The sequence below is a fragment of the Terrapene carolina genome, unplaced genomic scaffold, assembly GCF_002925995.2.
Source record: "Terrapene carolina triunguis isolate 2854851 unplaced genomic scaffold, T_m_triunguis-2.0 Scaffold95, whole genome shotgun sequence".
In the NCBI taxonomy this organism is placed as follows: domain Eukaryota; kingdom Metazoa; phylum Chordata; order Testudines; family Emydidae; genus Terrapene; species Terrapene triunguis.
Genome location: NW_020664446.1, coordinates 35829545 through 35848732, shown reverse-complemented (window position 1 = coordinate 35848732; position 19188 = coordinate 35829545). Strand labels below are relative to the sequence as shown.

The following is a 19188-nucleotide window of genomic DNA, read 5'->3' as shown; positions in this document are numbered from 1 at the left end:
AAAATAAATAGTTCTACAGTGAATCTGAGCCTTTGAATTGTTTCCATCATAGGGGGAAAAAAAAGATGGTGATGCACGTGGATGGGCACTGTCCCAGTACATGGGCTGCCAGTGGAAGCGTTGTTTTACATTAACGCTGAGAATAGAAAAATATAACAAATTGTTTTGTGTTTTGACTAGGAGGACTTCAACAAAAACATTTCTTGCATTCAGTGATGAAAACAGAAAGAACATATAAACTTTGCAACAAGGGATTGCTCTTCAGGCTATTGTCAAAATATTGCTACAGTTTTATATTAGCATGAATTTAATAGAAACTCATTGCTCCATTTCCTCATAAGTTGTGTGTAAAAACAAGAACATATTTACTTAGAGTGACTTGATATATGTACATAATATTACTAAGCCATAAATAATATAAGGTGGTGTATAAAGTATTCAGGCACAGTGTATATAAATAATTTCTAATAAATACAATGCACACGGTCAGAGTCTGATACCATTGGCACTAGGTATGCGGAGTGGCACTTTACTCTGCAAGTAGCTTCATTGAACTCAGTGTGAGAATAAGGTTCTACACATCATGAATAATGCATCAAATTGGTCCACAGAACATAAGGGCAATGCCACATCTTTTCACCTCTCCTAAGGAAAAAAAATAAATTAAGATGTACACTCTTACCCACATCTATATATACATATAGAGATATATAACAGAGGAGGAAGTAGGTGTCCAAATAATTCTATGTAACTTCATTATCATCCATTGGTTTTGTAACCTATTTCTAGAGACATTCTCCCACAAATGGTACTTTTTTTAATTCTATATGTATGTCTGTTAATGATCTCCTTTGGGTGAATGGGGTTTGATTTTGGCTAAATAATTTCTATTACTATTTGCTATTCCACTGGATGATTGACTTTCTAAGTGACTTAGGCCTGATGCATTTTTTCCTTTAAAATTCCCTTTATTTATTTATTTTTAGTGTTGTCTTTGTAATTTTTTATTAATTTCATAAAATAGTTTTTTTTTTTTTTTGCAAAGGGGGTAGGGAAAAGTGGAGCTACTTTTCCATTTAGAGATTGTGTTCTAAGTGCAAATCTTTAGGATTTTTCTTCTGAACAGTTTGTATTTAAAATCTTCAGGTGATAATACTCATTCTAACACCTAGTAAAACATGTTTATTAAAATAACCACTCTTATGCTTAACTCTTATTTTCACAGGTTTGTGACAAAAAAGATTTAAACAATGATCTTGAGTGACTTCAGGCATGAAAACACTTGTTTGTATGCTTGCACACACACAATTTTAGCAACAAAACTCTTCACTGTGGGAGAGGAGTCACATACAGCCGGTAGGCTAATATAGTGAAAACTCCTAATGAGAAACATTCTGTCTTGCCCTTCCCTTCCCCATTCCAATGGCATTTGGCATATTGTAGTTTTGTGCAGTTTTTGAGATCTGAATCTCCGAAAACCTCCAAGTGTAGAATGCTTTAGCTTGAAACACTCTGGTTTGGATATAATATTTGAAGGCTCTGAATTGAGGTTACACAAGGCAGATGAGAAAGATGAAGAAAAGATTTTGATAATAAATTTGATGGTATTATGACTGAATGCCAATGAAATCGTATCAGTAACCTTAAAAAATAACTTGAGACTTAAAAAAATTAGATTGGTAAAATTAGAAGCATGGAGTCAAGAAAAGAGGCACTTTTCTGAGAATGGATTAAAATGTGTGATCTTTTTCTTTCCTTTATACATTTTGCCAGTTAAAGCAGTCAGGGGACACAATTCCAGTTGAATACTGAGTTCTTAGCATGAGAAATAATATCTGAAGTTAGCATACCAATCTCTAGTAAATTTCATTTTCAAGGTTTGAGCATATTCTTTTTCTACAAATAATGGCCTTCTTTTACTTCAGCAGTAAAAGTCTGTCAAGCCAGAAATAAAGGGTGTAGGTTTGAACTGTGCTCTACTTGAAATTTTTGTATGCAGTGTTTCATTTAATGGTCATATGTGTATATTTTTCCCTTCACTTCGGGAACTCAATTGTTTTTAGAGGACAAAGAAATTGATAATTTCTAAATTTTGGAAAAAATACCTACCGAAGATAAAAAGGGAAAAGATTCCCTATGTATTTCCCATTTTACTTGTATCATTTTAAGATTTATTCTAAGGAACAACTTTTATTTTCAGTATAGGGAATTATACATCTAAAAAACAACCAGACTATATTTCAGAGCGGTAGCCGTGTTAGTCTGTATCAGCAAAAAGAACGAGGAGTACTTGTGGCACCTTAGAGACTAACACATTTATTTGAGCAGAAGCTTTTGTGGGCTACAGCCCACTTCATCGGATGGGTTTTAGCCCACAAAAGCTTATGCTCAAATAAATGTGTTAGTCTCTCTAAGGTGCCACAATTACTCCTCATTCTTTTAACCAGACTATAGAATGTCGATGCTTCCAACAAATCTAGCATCTTGTTAGATATGTCAAATAATTTTTTTTACTATTAATGCAAATCTGAATCTCAGGGCACTGATTTCGATGTTACTCCTTTCTAGAGCTGGCTAGGAAACTGTTTTCTATCCCATGAAATTTTTTGAAATGTTTTTAAAAATTGTTCATGGCACAATACGATAGATCCAGACGTTTAGAGGTTTTTCCAAAAAAATAAAGAGTAACTGCCATTCAATAGCCAATAGCCCAGTGCTTAGGGCACTGTGGAAGACCCAAGTTCAAGTCCCTGCACTTCCTGCTTCAGAGCAGAGCCCTAACTATTAAGGCATCTTTTATGGAGGACAGTATCAGCAGCGAACCGCCTGAACAAAACGCAGTTTTTGACTCCTTTTCAGAAGACATTTGATGCTCTTCAGGAAAGAGTGAGGATTTGTGCAATGGACAAGTGGGTCCTGCTTGTGATTAAGAGAATACTGTAAATTGTTAGTGGTACTACACTATTGTTGGTCCCATGGAAAGCATTCATTATTCCATGGTTAACCAGATATTTACCTTGAGACAGCTTTTTGAGACAACAGCTAAATTTGTTAAGTTGTATAGAGCACTTTTTATAGACTTCTGTCAGGCCTTTGATTCACCACATTAAGCAAGTTAGTGGGATCTGATGAGGCATCTCTGTGTCCTTGGGAAAATAGTGTCATTGATAGAACAAAAAGAACAGGAGTACTTGTGGCACCTTAGAGACTAACGAATTTATTTGAGCATAAGCTTTCGTGGGCTACAGCCTACTTTATCGGATGCATAGAATGGAACACACAGAAAGAAGATGTTTATACATACAGAGAACGTGAAAAGGTGAGAGTAGCCATACCAACTGTAAGAGGCCAATCAATTAAGATAAGCTATCATCAGCAGGAAAGAGAAAAAAACCTTTGATAGAACAGTTCTAACACGGAACAGAAAGCTGTATTCAAGTCAATGCAGATACAGAGCATGGTTTCCTATCTCCCCAAGAGTTTGGCAAGCCTGCATTCGGTTACCATCTTTGTTCAACATTGGCACTGACTGCTTAATGGATAAGCTTAAGGAGGCGGCTGTTAAAGGCACTGAACTACAATTCTGCTTTGAGAGCTTGAATACACTGCTGACATTGTCTTGTTGGCTCACTTTGGTGAATTTCTGCAGCTGATGGCTGATTAGGCTGGGCATGAAACAGTATTCTCTGGTCAGATGATTAATCTGGATAAACCAAAATCCCTGGCCATCACCATCAAATGGCCTCTAGCTCCAGATTACTACCAGCTCAGTATTAATGAGTCCAGACAGGACATCAAGCAGGTACCATCTGTCAAATATTTGGGCAGCATCTTAGACCGCGCTGGAGGATGCACAAAAGATGTGGATGCTTATATAGCAGCAGCTGCTGTGATGTTTTGGCCCTTTCAGCAGCCTTTGTGGGGACAACATGACCATCAGGCTTGCTACCAGGCTTTCTTTCTATAGAATCAGTTATACCAACTCTGGTGTACGGAAGTAAAATGATGGCACTGAAGGAGGCTGAAGAACACTGTATTGATGTTTTCAATTTTCATCTTCTCCGCTAGATGCTCCATATCAAGTGGCAGGACAATATCAGAAACAAGGATATTTGAAGCCAAATACCAGCAACCATCTCCATCATTACTGGTTCAGTTTTGGCAGATTTCTTGGTATGGACATCTAAGAACATCACTACACAGCTACTACTACACATGAGTGATGGTGGTTTGACTGTATTTAAGTCCATAAATAAGGTGCACCTTGCCAGAAATTGATCTGGGTGATGCTTGGATTGCAGTGAGGGCATGTCCCTTTGAGATTTTCCATGATGATGATGGTAAACTATTCACCATTCTCCCAGGAATCTTCCCCTCTCCCCTTTCCAATAATTCTGTGAAGAAAAGTATCTCTAAAGTAATATTAGCATTATTGGTCAAAGCAAGGATTGAGTGAGGGCTGGCAGCCTGTAAATTAGGCAGAAATAAACCAGCTCAGTTCTCTGCTTCAAAGAGAGCTATGTAGTTGTTGTGTGGTCTTTTAATCTAAGGCAGAGAATATTTTGTTGTTCTGCAATATCTTGTTGACTTTTCCCCTTCAACCCCATCTTTTTTGAACTGTTAGTAACTTTTTTGAAAATATGAATAAGAACTACAAAAATAAAATTTATGTAGGGAAGGGACTTTGCAGATTGCAGAGGGTCTATCTGGTTGCAAGAACTTCCAAAGCTTTTCAGGTCTGTCCTTCCCATGAGTGAGAGCTAGTGGAGGTGGTGATTGTGCTGTGGAGAGGAAAAAGAGTCTTCTCTCATTCAAGGTAATGGTGAGTCCTGGATTAAGAGGTCTAAGAGGCAGGGCCTGGAGGTGAATTGTGATATTTTGTAGAGCTTACAACCTTACGATAGGTTTTCCTTCTGTGCTTAGCTAACTTATACCTCCTGATTTCTGAATACGTATTGGGGTTGAGAGGAAAGAAGCTGGTGAGGTGCAGTTCTCCTCAATAACAGAGTTTGGGTTCCTTGTCCTCTCTTCTCATGCATAAAGTGGGTAGGCCATGGACAGATAGATAAGTTAAAAATCAGAGAAATTCTTCAGACTGTTCTGCTGGCTTTTCACACCATAAAGATCAGTCCCACAGCTGGCTTCAAGGGAAAGCCATAGATCTGGGCATTTGTTGCCCTTTCTGAGTCTGGACTCCATCACAGAGCTGCCATGACTGATGTCTGGTGAGGTCCAGGAAAAACAGCTGAGGAGACGAGTGTGCTGAGCTAAAATGAAAAGGAAGGAAAATCTCTGTCCACTGGTTGGCTGTTCTGATATGAGGAGCAACCCGCAAGATTTTAATCATTATGCAAAACTATTATTAAACTTTCTCTCATTTGTCCTTTGAAACTGCAGTACTTTTTCCAAGATAGGAATTGCTTGTACATTTATCCTTATGGATTGCCACTACCCCTATTCCAGTGCTAATAAATGTCATTATAAAATAGCAAAACACTGTCATATTCATCTCATTAACACACTTAACTATAGTCTACTGCAGGGGTCGGCAACGTTCGGCACACGGCTCGCCAGGGTAAGCACCCTAGCGGGCCGGGCCAGTTTTATTTACCTGCTGACGCGGCAGGTTCGGCCGATCGCGGCCCCCACTGGCCGCGGTTCGCCGTCCCGGGCCAATGGGGGCGGCGAGAAGCAGCGTGGGTGAGCGATGTGCTGGCTGCGGCTTCTCACCACCCCCATTGGCCCGGGACGGCGAACCGCGGTCAGTGGGGGCCGCGATCGGCTGAACCTGCCGCGTCAGCAGGTAAATAAAACTGGCCCGGCCTGCCAGGGTGCTTACCCTGGCGAGCCGCGTGCCAAACGTTGCCGACCCCTGGTCTATTGCATTCATGTGTCACTATTTCAGACAGCAGTATTACATACCCAGTAAACAGCTGTTTTATAAGCAATTAGTTATCATTCTCTATTAGAAGAGAAGGCTGTTCACAACCAATTGCTCTGCTATGCTATTTAATCTCTGAATTTGTTAATGTGACTCATTATGAGGCCGTATGTTGGATTTTGTATGTAAGGCCAGTTTAGAGGTTCAACTGAAGTGTGTTGTCACTAGTAAATCACAACATTTCACCTTCTGAGGATTGTTCATTTGGACACTGCCTCTACATTTTCCTCACAGACCTGGCTGATATGCACACCTGTCCTTGAAAATTGTTCCCTTGTATTCATGACTGTCAATTGCAACCCTGTTTCTGTATCATTCGGGTGCCAAGCAAAAACTATTCAATCAAAATTACTTGTCAGCATTTGGCAGCTGGAAAGGCAGTTTGTGGAAGTATGTAGGAGTATAACTGGATTACAGCTATTCAGTTACTTTCCAGAACAGAAGAAGCAAAAATAAGATTCATGCGAAGAGTAACCCAGTCAACCAGACATTCATTGCTGACTATGTAGTTACACTAATTAAGGAGACCAACCATTTAATTTTCTTAAAAGGATGATGATGACTTTCCTAAGCTATGTGTATTCAATCAACCCTGCAAAAAGTTACCAGAAAAAGAAACATTTTTAAAAATAAAATTGTAAGAATCCAATCAGGGATAGGTTTCAGCATGTTGAATGACCCATATTCACAGTCTGAACTAGGGCTAACTAAATAGACTAATATTACCAAAGTCTGAATAAAGTGCCCTACTGATGGTGGCTGCTGAATGGCTTTGTGAAAACTTCACCCTCATTATGAACACTTGTTTAAAATCGCTGATGCTTGAGTTCACTGACCTATTTGCAAGTATTCCTGTATTTATGGTTTTGAAATGAAATTGTTTACATTAAGGGGTCCTGTGAACCATCCAAATAATCTGCGAGGAGGCTATTCAAACACTGCCCCCTCTTCCCTAGTTTCAAGTATTCAAGATTATTTGGAACAAATACACTTAAATTACAGTTACCTAATCTTTGTACATATATGTTCGGAAAATGTCAGCAATTATCAGAATAACCTCAGGATTCAGAGGGGAAAAGTGAGACTAGAGATCTGATGTTTTTCTGAAATAATTTAGCAGGAGATGATGACTTCTGTTTAAACCTTCTGAAGAAAAAGTAGTTTTCAAACAAAGACAATTTACCAGTTTAATTAAAATGCTATTGAGAGGATTATGAAATGTCTAAATCAAGGAAAGATTCCAGAGGAACACACAATCTAGACTTCTATTTATCTAAGCAAAACCCCAGTTACAAAAGAAGATGTACAAACATATTAATTGTCCAGATCCTGCATTTCTTCTGCACCCAAAACACCCACTTGAAGAAATTTGATTTTTGTGTGTGTAAACAAAGCATGAGGCCACCCTTCATGTTACATTTTTATGTTCTTTTTAAAATCTAGTTACTGCTTCCTCACATTCATCTGGAGCGAATCCATGAAAGGATCATTTCATGCACCATTTAAATTCTATATTTTGTCCTAGTCCTACCATCCAAACCTACATTGTTTGCCTCTTCTTCTACTTTTATTTTAGAATTATAATAGAAATGACATTTTGAGCTTCCTATCTAGGACCTGCTCCTGTGAAATGCAGAACATTCTCAACTCTCACTGAAGTCAACAGGGGTTGAGGACACACAGCCCATCACCCTTATTTTGCAGGCCTATTCTTAAACCAAATATCAATATCTATTTATATTTATGTACTCAGCGTGTTTCACAGATCAAGTAAAACAGAAATCCATTTAAAGTATTCCCAATATGCCATAAATTTTAAGCTTATATTTACTGACTCAGGGATTCCAAAAGTCTATGGGAAGATGCAAAATGAGCAAAGGTCTAATCAGATGCTCAGAACTAGAACGATGGACTGTATAACTCAATTATATCACAAAGGTAAGAACAAGCAAGTCAATGTAAGGATACGTACACAAGATAAACTTGCTTGACTGTAAACCAGAGAAAATATTTCAATATAAATATATCAGGCAGCAATTTTCTGGACTAAAAATATTGCTTTTTCTATATTTCCACAGAAAGGGGGGCAGAAAATGATTTCTCATATTACTATTGCTGGCAGAAATGTACTACGGTCTGCCTTCTACCTGAGTAAAACATTTCCCAATGCATTAAGACAATATGTCTGCTATTTTTCTATATGAGAACCACGACATCATGCTTGTCCTTTAGTGACCTTTCCTGAAATGCAGATCATTCACTTCCCTAGTTATTAATAAATGAAGGATTGTTGAAGAAAAAAGATGAAAGTTTCAAAGTGGACCAAACTTGTGCACTGCTTCAGCTAGTAAATTGAGGCAGATTGGGAAAAAAATCAACTAAGGAAAGAAAATATACAGTTGCAACTCCACATTTTTATTATAAATTTAAATAAATCATTTCAGTGTATCAAAGTGATAATTGAGAACACGTGCAAGAACCCTCAGAGCTTTCTTCTGTTGCTAACAAATGTTTAGGCTTTTTGTCAATCTAGCACACTATGTATGGAAAGTACAACCAAATCTTACAAAAACAAATGATCAGTGATAAATGAAGTTGGAAATAGAAATTTCCTGATTAAGATAGCACTGCAGTTCTCACCAATAACGATACAATGTAAACAAACGCTTGGTTCTAAATAAAAGTCAAACTGAAGTTTTGAGTCATACTTTTGCTTTGTCTCAATTAAATATTCCTTGAGTTCAGCATTCAAATTAAAAAAATACTGATGTTTTCTTCACAAGTCTCTATCCTTTGCATATGTGATGTCATACTGGTACATTGACAGCATATTCAAGTCAAGCACCTATGCCTTCCTCAAATTAAGGCATATGGATAATCTGAAGTGGTTTAGCATAGTTGCTGTATTAAATGGATACATGTTTTAAGTTAAATGCATTTGTTAAATTATTTTAAAATGGCAAATAGATGTTGAGTCATAATTATACACCTAATTAGACAATTGGGTCATTGAGGTCCACAATGCCTTTTTATTTTTCCCTTTTTTAGGGTAAATTCAAAGCATGACAAATACAGGACTGAGGGATTTACTTACAGTAAATGTTTTCGACTACAAAAACGTATTGGTTGATATAGATCACTAAAACTTAAAATGCATTAGAGCTGAAACAAAAATATTGATTTCTATCAAAAGCTGCCAGTTCTAGTAAATAACATTCCTTTGAATGAAAATCTATATATTTCCATGAATATATTTATTCTGAAAGTGTAAAAAAATATTCTAGTTAATTTTTTGACAAAATATTAGATACAGTTAGATTATTCTCTTCACTTTGGGCTGGATCCTCACCTAGTGTAAATCGGAGTAGCTCAGTTGAAGTAAATGAAGCTAGGGTTTGGCCCTACATTTCAGTGTGTTTCAATGAAAACGCATTAATTAAAAATCTTTAGGGAGACTCATTACATATTTTCACAAGTTCAGATAATGGTGTAATCAGACCATGGTATAGTCAAACACCATTCCAAATATATTTAGTTACCATAAACTTCTCACAAGTAGTTGAAAATGTATGGTAATGATGTCTTATAAAAGAATGGGGTTAAACTGGTTCTAAATTATATAAATTGTATTTTAAGGAAAAACATTCATTTTTTTTAAATATTTAAAATCCTAAGTAAATATTTTTATCTTGTTATTTTCCCCCACATTCATCAGCATGACAAGGACATGAGCAAAATATTGAAAGACATGGTTGTATGTTTTACTATAATTAGATTCTTTTTTCTTTGGAACATCTGGGATTGATATCACATATACAAACAAGAATTTTAGTCCTGAGTTCTACTTTGACTTCCTCATAAAAATTAGAACACTATTAACTACAGACTGGTTCATCTGTGGATACAATAAAGTAAGTAAATGTATTTGTTCATGTCTGGTGACTTCATAGCAGAATTTTCAGAAGCCTTCAGCATCCATCCCAAACTGAGCACTCAGCAGCTGTCCTTCCTGTGATCTGCACATCCATCCATCACCTCTCTGGTGATCCCCCCCCCCCACTATGATGCCCCTTGACCTTTCCTTCCATAATAACTTTCTCAAGGTTTATTTCCATCTCTGTGTCTAATGTGATACAAGTACATATGTTTGCATCTGTTGGTTTCTGACATCAGGATCTGTTTCCCTCCAATATTTTGTATCGGCGGGTAGCAATCGATTTATCCGGGATCGATATATCGCGTCTCGTTAAGACACGATATATCGATCCCCGAACGCGCTCACCGTCGACTCCAGAACTCCACCAGAGCGAGCGGCGGTAGCGCAGTCGACGGGGGAGCCGCGGCCGTCGATCCCGCGCCATCTGGACCCCAGGTAATTCGATCCAAGATACTTCGACGTCAGCTACGCTATTCGCGTAGCTGAAGTTGCGTATCTTGGATCGATCCCTTCCCCTAGTGTAGACCAGCCCTAACAGTCATTCCTTTTTTATTCCCCATCCAGGAGATACTCAAGAGTCTTTACCAGTACCACATTTTAACAATTTGTTTATTTTTTCTTGTAAGCAGCATTAATTTCCCATGATTCACATTCATAAATCACTATGGGAAAAATTAGACTTTTCACCAGTCGTGCTTTCGTACATCTTGAGATGCCACATTTTCTTAAGTTGAGCAAGCAATCCCTTATCTTTTGATTTCCTTGGAACAGCCTCCTTGGTTGGATATATATGATCTCAGAAACTGCAATTCATCTACCACCTCTACAGCTTGTCCATTAATCAAGATGTCCACTTACACCCTATATTTATCACATTCAGAAATAGTTCATATTCCTCACTAACTGTTTTTATAGATGCCACCATTTGTTGCATTGTATAAGTGGTTATAGCAAAGAGCATCATATCATCACAATAATACAATACAATGCAATGATAGTCATCACATACATTTTCGCGCTTTTAATGCAGAGCAAAAGCTGTTCTCTCTCCTGGTAGCTCCCACTGTTTTCAGAATGTTTTGTCCTGTTCATTTATGTTCCATTTTGCTGGGAACTTCATTTTCTAGAATACACATCTGCAGAGAAAAACATTACAAATGTAGGGTTCTGGGGTAAATCCTTTATTTACCTGCTAGATATTGCACTATAGTGAGTTAAGCCTCCTTTGAAAATATCAATTGGCTTTGCTGAAGAATTAATTTAAAATGTTTAGCAACTAATTATGATACTGTTTTTGACTAGGGGGTGCTATAAGCAATACTTTAACCAGATGCTTTACAGTTTAAAGTAGACATCTTCTTGGCATAAGGACTGCAAAATGTTAGAAGCGGATAAATTTCCTATTGGACTTGAGTGAATTTTTTTCATTGTTGAGCTTTCCAGAGCTTTCACATTTTATCAACTTCAAGCTTTAAACTTGATCCTTTGGTAAAAGAAAAGAGACTAAGATTATGAGATTTTTATCACTATATCTTCTGAACTGATCCTTCAGGGATCCAGGTATTTAAAAAACAAACAAACAAGAAAATTGAAAATATAACCTTCTACTATTTTTGGATAGAACTTTCATGAAAGATTTGGGCTGCATTTGAATTGGCCTAGGGAAGTGTATGTTGGAAATGAGGGGATGGAAAGATTAATGAATATGCAATATGGTCCCAATTATCCAAATAGCATGGGGAACACAGATTTTATTCAGATAATCAGGAGTTGGGATAATTGAGAAGGCAGGAGTGGCAGCGCAAGGACCTGTCTGCAGCATTGCTGTCATGGCCCGCTCACACACTCCCATGACACAGTGAGGCTACAAAGGGCACCCTGCACTGCAGCAGGGCTAGTGATACTTTGTGCCTAGAGGCACAAGATGCAGGGAAGGCTGTGGTCCTGGCAGGGCAGAGCAGAGTTCCCTCAACCAGAACTCAGCTCTGCCTCACCAGTAGGGTGACCAGATAGGAGGTGTAAAAAAATCAGGACGGGGTGGAGGGGGGGGTAATAGGTGCCTATATAAGAAAAAGCCCCCAAAATCAGGATTGTCCCTATAAAATCGGGACAGCTGGTCACCCTACCCACCAGGACCGCAACCTTCCCTGCACCTTGTGCCTGCAGGGAAAGGGTATCACCAGCGCTGTAGCAGCACAGGGAGCCCTCTGCAGCTCCACCTCACATCCCCGGTCACTCAGTGCTGTAACAGAGGGGCTTCAGAGGGTTCCCTGCACTGCTGTGGAGCTGTTCAGCTACAAGGGGACCTCTCCCACAGCTGGGAGTCTCTGCTCCATTATCCAAACTCTGCATTATCAGAATTCCTTCCTTGTCCTTCAGCGTCCAGAACTATATGTTGATACAGGAAAACATTATTTATTTGCACTACAGTAGCACTCAAAGACCCTAGCCATGATCAGGCCCTACTGTGCTGTATACTGTACAAACATAAGACATTTCCTGCACTAAAAAGCTTAAAATCTAAATAGGAACAAGACGGAACAGGGGGGTAAAAACAAAATAGAGGATGACAGTAAGAGAAACACAAGATAAACACATTCGTTAGGTAGTAAGAGGTGGGAGCCTTTTTGTTTTTTAAATAAGATGAGTGAACAAGAGTTAATACTGAATCAATAAACAGACTAGCTATCTGGATATTATCTGGACACTATCATTAGGTAGTTTACTATGAAGGTCACAGTAGTAGTGGGTCTTAAGAAAGGATCTGAAGGAAAACAGAGTAGTGGCTGTGAAAACTGATTTGGGGCTGGGAGGGATTTCTGTGCATGGAGGAAGATACCTGTGGGAAGCTGCTATTATTGTCAGAGCCAAGGGATGGGTCACAAAGCAGTGATGTAAGAGATCAGAAAAATAAGAAAGAACTAAACTGTGGAGGGACTTGAAGGGAAGGACCAGCAGTTTATGTTTATTGCAATGGAGAGAGGGTATGTGCAACATGATAAGAGGGCTGGACTGGGAAGGTGATTTTATCAATGGTGTTTTTAAAGGACTTGAGTGGGGGAAATGGCAGTGCTCCAGGCCAAGGAGAAAAAGATTACTGTCATCAATTTGCAAGAGAACTAGGACTTGAATGAAAAAGTGACTCATGGTTACTTAAGAGGGCTGATCTTATGTTCACAAATCGGCATTATATAGTTTTATATAAATAGAGTCAATGCAATCTTAACTATGTAGCCATAACCAGCAACTCCAGAATGATATTAATATCTCCCACCTGGTGATTGCTTTCCAAACAGCTAAAATATTATTCAAGGACCAGGTAGTCTGTTCCACACCACCTTGGTATCAGTAGGAGATTCTATGGGTGACTAATTCCCTTTGTGCGACCCCCTGAGCCTTTTCTGAGATCTAGAGACCTCCAAACCCTAGAGTTTGCAAAGTAGGAGCCACCAATAAATTTGCCAACCCAAATCACCAAAATTAAGGAGCAAAATAAGAAATGTATTTTGTGGGTGGATGGGGGAGAAAACTAAGATCTTTATGTCTCCCAGGAATTTCATGCCATTTTGCCCTTATTTTCTACCTTGCATCTAATATTTTGTACAACCCCCATTTCACTCTCATCACATAGTAAGTATTTCAAGCTAAGTATCATTCAAGGCCAAAACGTGTCATAACTTGTCAGGCAACAGCACAGTAATACACATCTACATACTCAAGCCAGGTTCGTCAGTGCAAGCACCCTGCTGTGTGCCCTCAAGAAAATTGGGAAATGTGGTGAATACATGCTGGCTCTTCTGACCCTCACTTCCCTCATCTGTATGGTCACCAGAGCCATATGGATTTTGTACGTAGATAACATATGGTTTCATACAGTTGGGAAACCAAGATTTAAGATCAATATGACGTATACACATGGTTTAAAATACTGAATTCAAGTAGATGTCATGACCCTAAAATATGTTCCCACCAAAGTGTCCCACTATTTGATTTTGAAAATATGATGAACATAGTATACATGTATCAAAATTACTGTTAGCTTGTGTGAGGTCCCTGGAACAGGTGTTTTAGAAAAAAGATTAATAGAATTTATATTTAGTAATTTTGAATATTTGTTTATCTATTGTATATATGGTACATAATATTTGTATATATTTTTGTTAATAGAGAGATAAATATAATGAGAGTGGGAGCTGTACCTTTAAAAACAGCATGGAGACACACAGAATGAGCTACCATAGAGGCTAGAATGTTCAGCATATATGAATGAGGCTAGTTGGGCGTGAAGGAGGTCTCTATCTGCAAGAAGCTACTAAAGCAAAAGGTCTGAATTCCCAGAATAAACAATATTCTCTTTGAAAAGATGAGTCTTGTGATTAAGGGTGTAACAGATTTGGAGGTCCCATTGAGATTATTTTTTCTGAGCCCATTTGAAGGAGTGCAATTGAATAGGCCACAAAATGGTGGTGACTAACAACTTGTTGCTTGAGACTGAGAGGTGCCTGTGCCTCCTAGCAGAGCAGAATCCCCTGAGTGTGACTGAATGTTTGATCATCCTCTGCAATTTGCAGCCAAACATAAGGATCAAAAGCCACAGAGGTTTGACCAAGTATATTCTCCAGCATTTAGAGAATGAATTTGTTAGCTCAATGGAGGAGGAAGGAATGTCCATCTTACTCCATCTGAATGATCACTTTCACGATCGGACTCAGAAAGGGAAAGACAAATCAGAGCCAGAAAAGGCTAAGCAGGAAAGCTCCACTCGGGAGTAGAAAGAAGCTTTGCTAGTTTGTCAGAACATGGAACAGGTAGTGATGCAGCATCAAAAGACAATAGAGTAATTTAGAGCTAAGAGGATGAGAAATGAATCAGTGCAGCCTACTGAAAATGACAGTAATAAGGAAACAGCCTCAGATCCATCAAAATCTGCTATTAGTACTTAGAAAGATTTCAGAATTACAGGTCAGATTGGTTATTCCACACAAAAGGACAAGTTAAATTTAGTAGTCTGGAATGCCAAATTGAAAAGGGATTAAAGAAGGGTTTATCCAGAGCCAGAAATTATAGAAAGTACAATTTGTGCAGTCAGCCCAGAATTAAAACTCTGAAGTTATCTGGAGGGCAAGAGTGACCTCACATTGCCCAAACAAAGTCAGTTCCTACAACACATTATACTGAAGAAAATGCCTATTATTTTGAAGCAGTTAATTGAAGCTGTTCAAGAACCTAAAGAGACTCTACTGGATTTCCTGGTGTGTGCAATAGATCTTCATCAAAAAATTATCTTTGCATCAGAGAAGACAGAGTCTATACTAAAGTATCAGCCTTAGTCCAAAGTCAGTTTCTACAGTCTATTTTATCTAGGTTACATAATGAGAATATTACAGCTGACCTAAAACCATACTTACAGTATTTAAATGTATCTGATGAACTTTTGTTGGGAAAAAATGCATACTACCTGTAGCATTGAAATGGAGCACCCGCAAAAACTAAGCATCAGGGCAACTGAAGCTATTACAAACAAATGCTATGCAATCTGTTTTGAAATAAGGAGAAACTAAAGATCTCACTACTTTCAAAGAACAACTGTCAAAGCCAAATTCATTAGCTACTCATGTGGAACAGAACAATGAAGCAATCAAAAATGTCAAAGACCATGAGTTCAGGGAAGACCTATAGCAATTCCCTATATTATGCTAACCAGAAAGGACAAACGTGGAAGAGTTACCAGAGACACTGTCAAAATTGCCCATGAAGGAAGTCAATTGAAAGATGCAGTCGTGGCTACAAGTGTGGTAGCAGTACACAATGGACAAGAGAACGTTGGGTATGAGGTCAATACTAGCAATTGGGAAATGAGAGAGAGTCACAATAATTTTGCCAATAAAAAGGAGACAAAGGACACTTTATGCAGTGTTCAAGGGGTCTTCAGTAAGGTATTGTTCAAGGAATTGTCAACTACAGCACTACAGAAAACAAAACTATCCACCAACCCCAGCAAAACTCTAGAGAGAACAGTAATAAATTACCTAATCCTGTGGCTCATCAAAGTTTTAAATGTAAATGCTTCTAGATAGCAAGAAGTTGCCAAGTGAGTTGGAATAAAGTGTTTAGTGTGGTATAATCTCAACGATAGGAAAGTAACAGCATCATGGGACATAGGCGTCCAGATATCAATTATTGACAAACAATGGAAAGATGACCATCTTCCAGAGCTGGAACTAAGACCCATTGAAGAATGATTAGATATTGAAGAAAGACTAGATATAAAAGCAGTGAATGGCACTAAAGTTCCTTTTGAAGGTTGGGTTGAAATAGAATTCTGCTTATCACTGCCTACTGCCAATCATACTATTAAGATACGTGTCCCTATGACAGTGAGTTGTGGGGAGATAAAGCAACCTGTAATAGGCTTCAACATCATTGAAGAAATTATTAGAATGATTCAAGGAACAGCTAATGCCCCTTTTTTAACCGCAGCTCTTCACGGTGGTAAATCGAGCAAACATAATTAATTTAATACAGCAGAAGAACAAAAGGACAAAGGATATTTGAACAGTCAAGATAGAAACAAGAGAGATCGCTATTCCAAGAGGACAAACCATTAAAGTGATGTGTATAGCAAGAAACAATTCCACAGATAGAGACATCATACTGTTTATTCCAAATGAAACAGCATCATAGCATGAAGGTCTGGATATTACAGAACACTTAAATAGTCTCCCAAAAGGAAAATCTCATCAGATTGGAGTAAATATCAAGAATGTCACTGAATACAATGTCACCTTGTTTATAGCTGGTCAAGACTATCTATCCTTGCAATTACTACAGAAGCCAGAAAGTGGGATTGAAAGGAAATGAACATTACAATAACCAATCAATATTGCTTGTTGAACATAAAGGCACATCACAAACCTCTAATGAAATATGGGACTCTCCTGCAACACTTCAGAAAAAGAACAGGAAGTCAGAGGAATGCTGAGCAAAGAATGCAACACCTTTTCAAGAGATGATTCAGATGCAGCATATATTGAAAATAGATATTAAACTGGCTAAGACTCCTGTCCATGAAACATATAATGCCATTCCCTGACCATTGTATAAAGAAGTGAAGAGCTATATAAAACATCATCTTGTAAGAGGCTGGATAAAAAAATGTAAGTCAACGTAATCTTCACCCATGGTTTGTGTCAGAAAGAAAGATGGCATCTTACGACTAAGTATGGATTATAGAGTTAAACAAAAACATCATCAACAACAACAACAATTATTCCAGACAGAAATCCTATACCCAGAATTCAAGAGATTCAACTTAGGTGGAAATGCATGGTATTTGATCATGGTATTATCACGATTTATAAGTGAGGGAAGTACACATCTGACTGCCTTCATTACAGCCTGGGGATATCAATGGGTTCACATTCCTTTTGGACTCACTGATGCCCATGCAGCATTCCAGTGCTGCATGGAAGCACGCCTGGAGTATTTGACAGGTGAAATTTCTACACTCTGCCTTCATGAGTGCTCATCTGTATGGAGGATGTTAGGAAAGTTTTCAAAAGTCTGCATAAAAGTGGTGGCAAACTGCAACCAAATGAGATTTGTTCAAGGAGGAGATATGGTACTGTGGAAGGATATTGTCAGCTGAGGGATCCAAAAGACATAGCTGCTGCACAGGTTTTGAAAGAAAAGACTCCTTCCGCGGTGAGGGAAGGAAAAAAAATATGGTTGGGTTTCTTAACTATTACAGGGGATTTATAAAGGATTTTTCATGGGTGGCAAAACCACTGCACAATCTCCTTTCCAGTACCTAACATCCTCGCTTCCAAAAGAAAAAGACAAAAATGTGAAAGGAACCGGACAGCTATCTGCCAACCAACTGGTGGTATGGACAGAACCACATCAAGGAGTTCAGAACAACTGATTCATGCTCAGCCCACTCCTCCAATCATGGCCTACCCAGATTTCCAGAAACCAATCACCTTGCATACTAATGACTCAAATGAGGACTTGGGGGCTGTCCTGTACGGTTTAAGAAGGAAAATTCTAGGTGATTTTTGGGCCTATAGATCCAGAACTCTGACACCTACAAAGAAAAAGTACACTTGCATTCTGGGAAACTGAATTTTCTAGTTCTAAAGTGGGTTAGAAGCAGAAGAGGTAATCTCTGAACCTTTCTAATCACCTTCATTTACAGTCTATAGTGATAATAACTATCTAACATATGTGATGACATTGCCTAAACTAAATGCTTCTAGTCCTAGCTCTGGTTGGCTCCATTTGTCTCCTATCAAGTTGGCTGACACAAAGCTACACTCAACCATGTGTATAAGTGGAATAATTCAACCCACACCAGTACTGTGGCTCCCCGAGTTAAGCAACATCACTCCTCCACACATTTGTTATGAGGGTGATACACCCTAAATGGTTGAGAAGATCAGGGCAAACTCAATCCTAGCACATCTTTGACCACCCAAGAGTGTGCTTGTCATCGAGGCACCCATTGTGGCCCCACTTGCCCTGCCCAGATTTCTCTGTGATGTTGATGTGGTGTGAAGAATGATCTGCAGCTGACATCAGAAACGAGTCTCTTATAACTGACCTGACAATATGCGTATCCACCTTTGATTTACCACGCCACTCATGGAGCTTTCTGAGCCAATTTCAAACAGGCCAAGATCAACGTGCAGCCAGCCTTCACATCTGGAGCCAAGGAAAGGATCCTACATGCAGCTGTGGCCAAAGAGAGACAGACAAGGTCACACATCATTGATGAGTGCCCTCTAATCAGATTTGATGGTGGTCTGAGGCTCTACACTTCACTGATGAGGGTGCTGCAAATTGGCTTGGCAAGCTCGACATCCAATAAGGTAGGAATACATCCTGGTGACTGTGCATAATATCATAAAATTTATTCATGTATACCCTACAAAAAATAAGTCTGGCAGAACTGCTGCTGAGAAAATAGTCAATGACTTTACAATGAAATTTATATTTCCTTCAAAAATATTCCATTACCAAGGAAAGGAATTTGAGAACCAGCTGCTTAAAAAACTCCAAGAATACATAGGTATTTAAAACAACTCCTTACCATTCTCAAGTAAATCCAGCTGAGCGTTTTCGCTGAACTTTACTCTCTATGCTCAGAACTCTTGAGAAAGACAAGAAATCAAACTGGAAGGAGTATCAGCACAAATTGGTGCATGCCTATAATTGCACAATTAGTAAAGTGACAGATTGATCAAGGGTGAAGAAGAGTCTTCCTTTTTGAATGAGAAACACCCAAAGCTACCTACTGTCTTGTTACTTG

At 38.6% G+C, this 19188-nt stretch overlaps 1 protein-coding gene across 2 annotated transcripts in view; it reads right to left on the bottom strand.

Moving 5' to 3' along the window:
- PRKG1 (protein kinase cGMP-dependent 1) overlaps nt 1-19188 on the bottom strand; it is an 893233-nt gene that overhangs the window by 698483 nt on the left and 175562 nt on the right. The gene's annotated exons all lie outside the window — the stretch shown is intronic.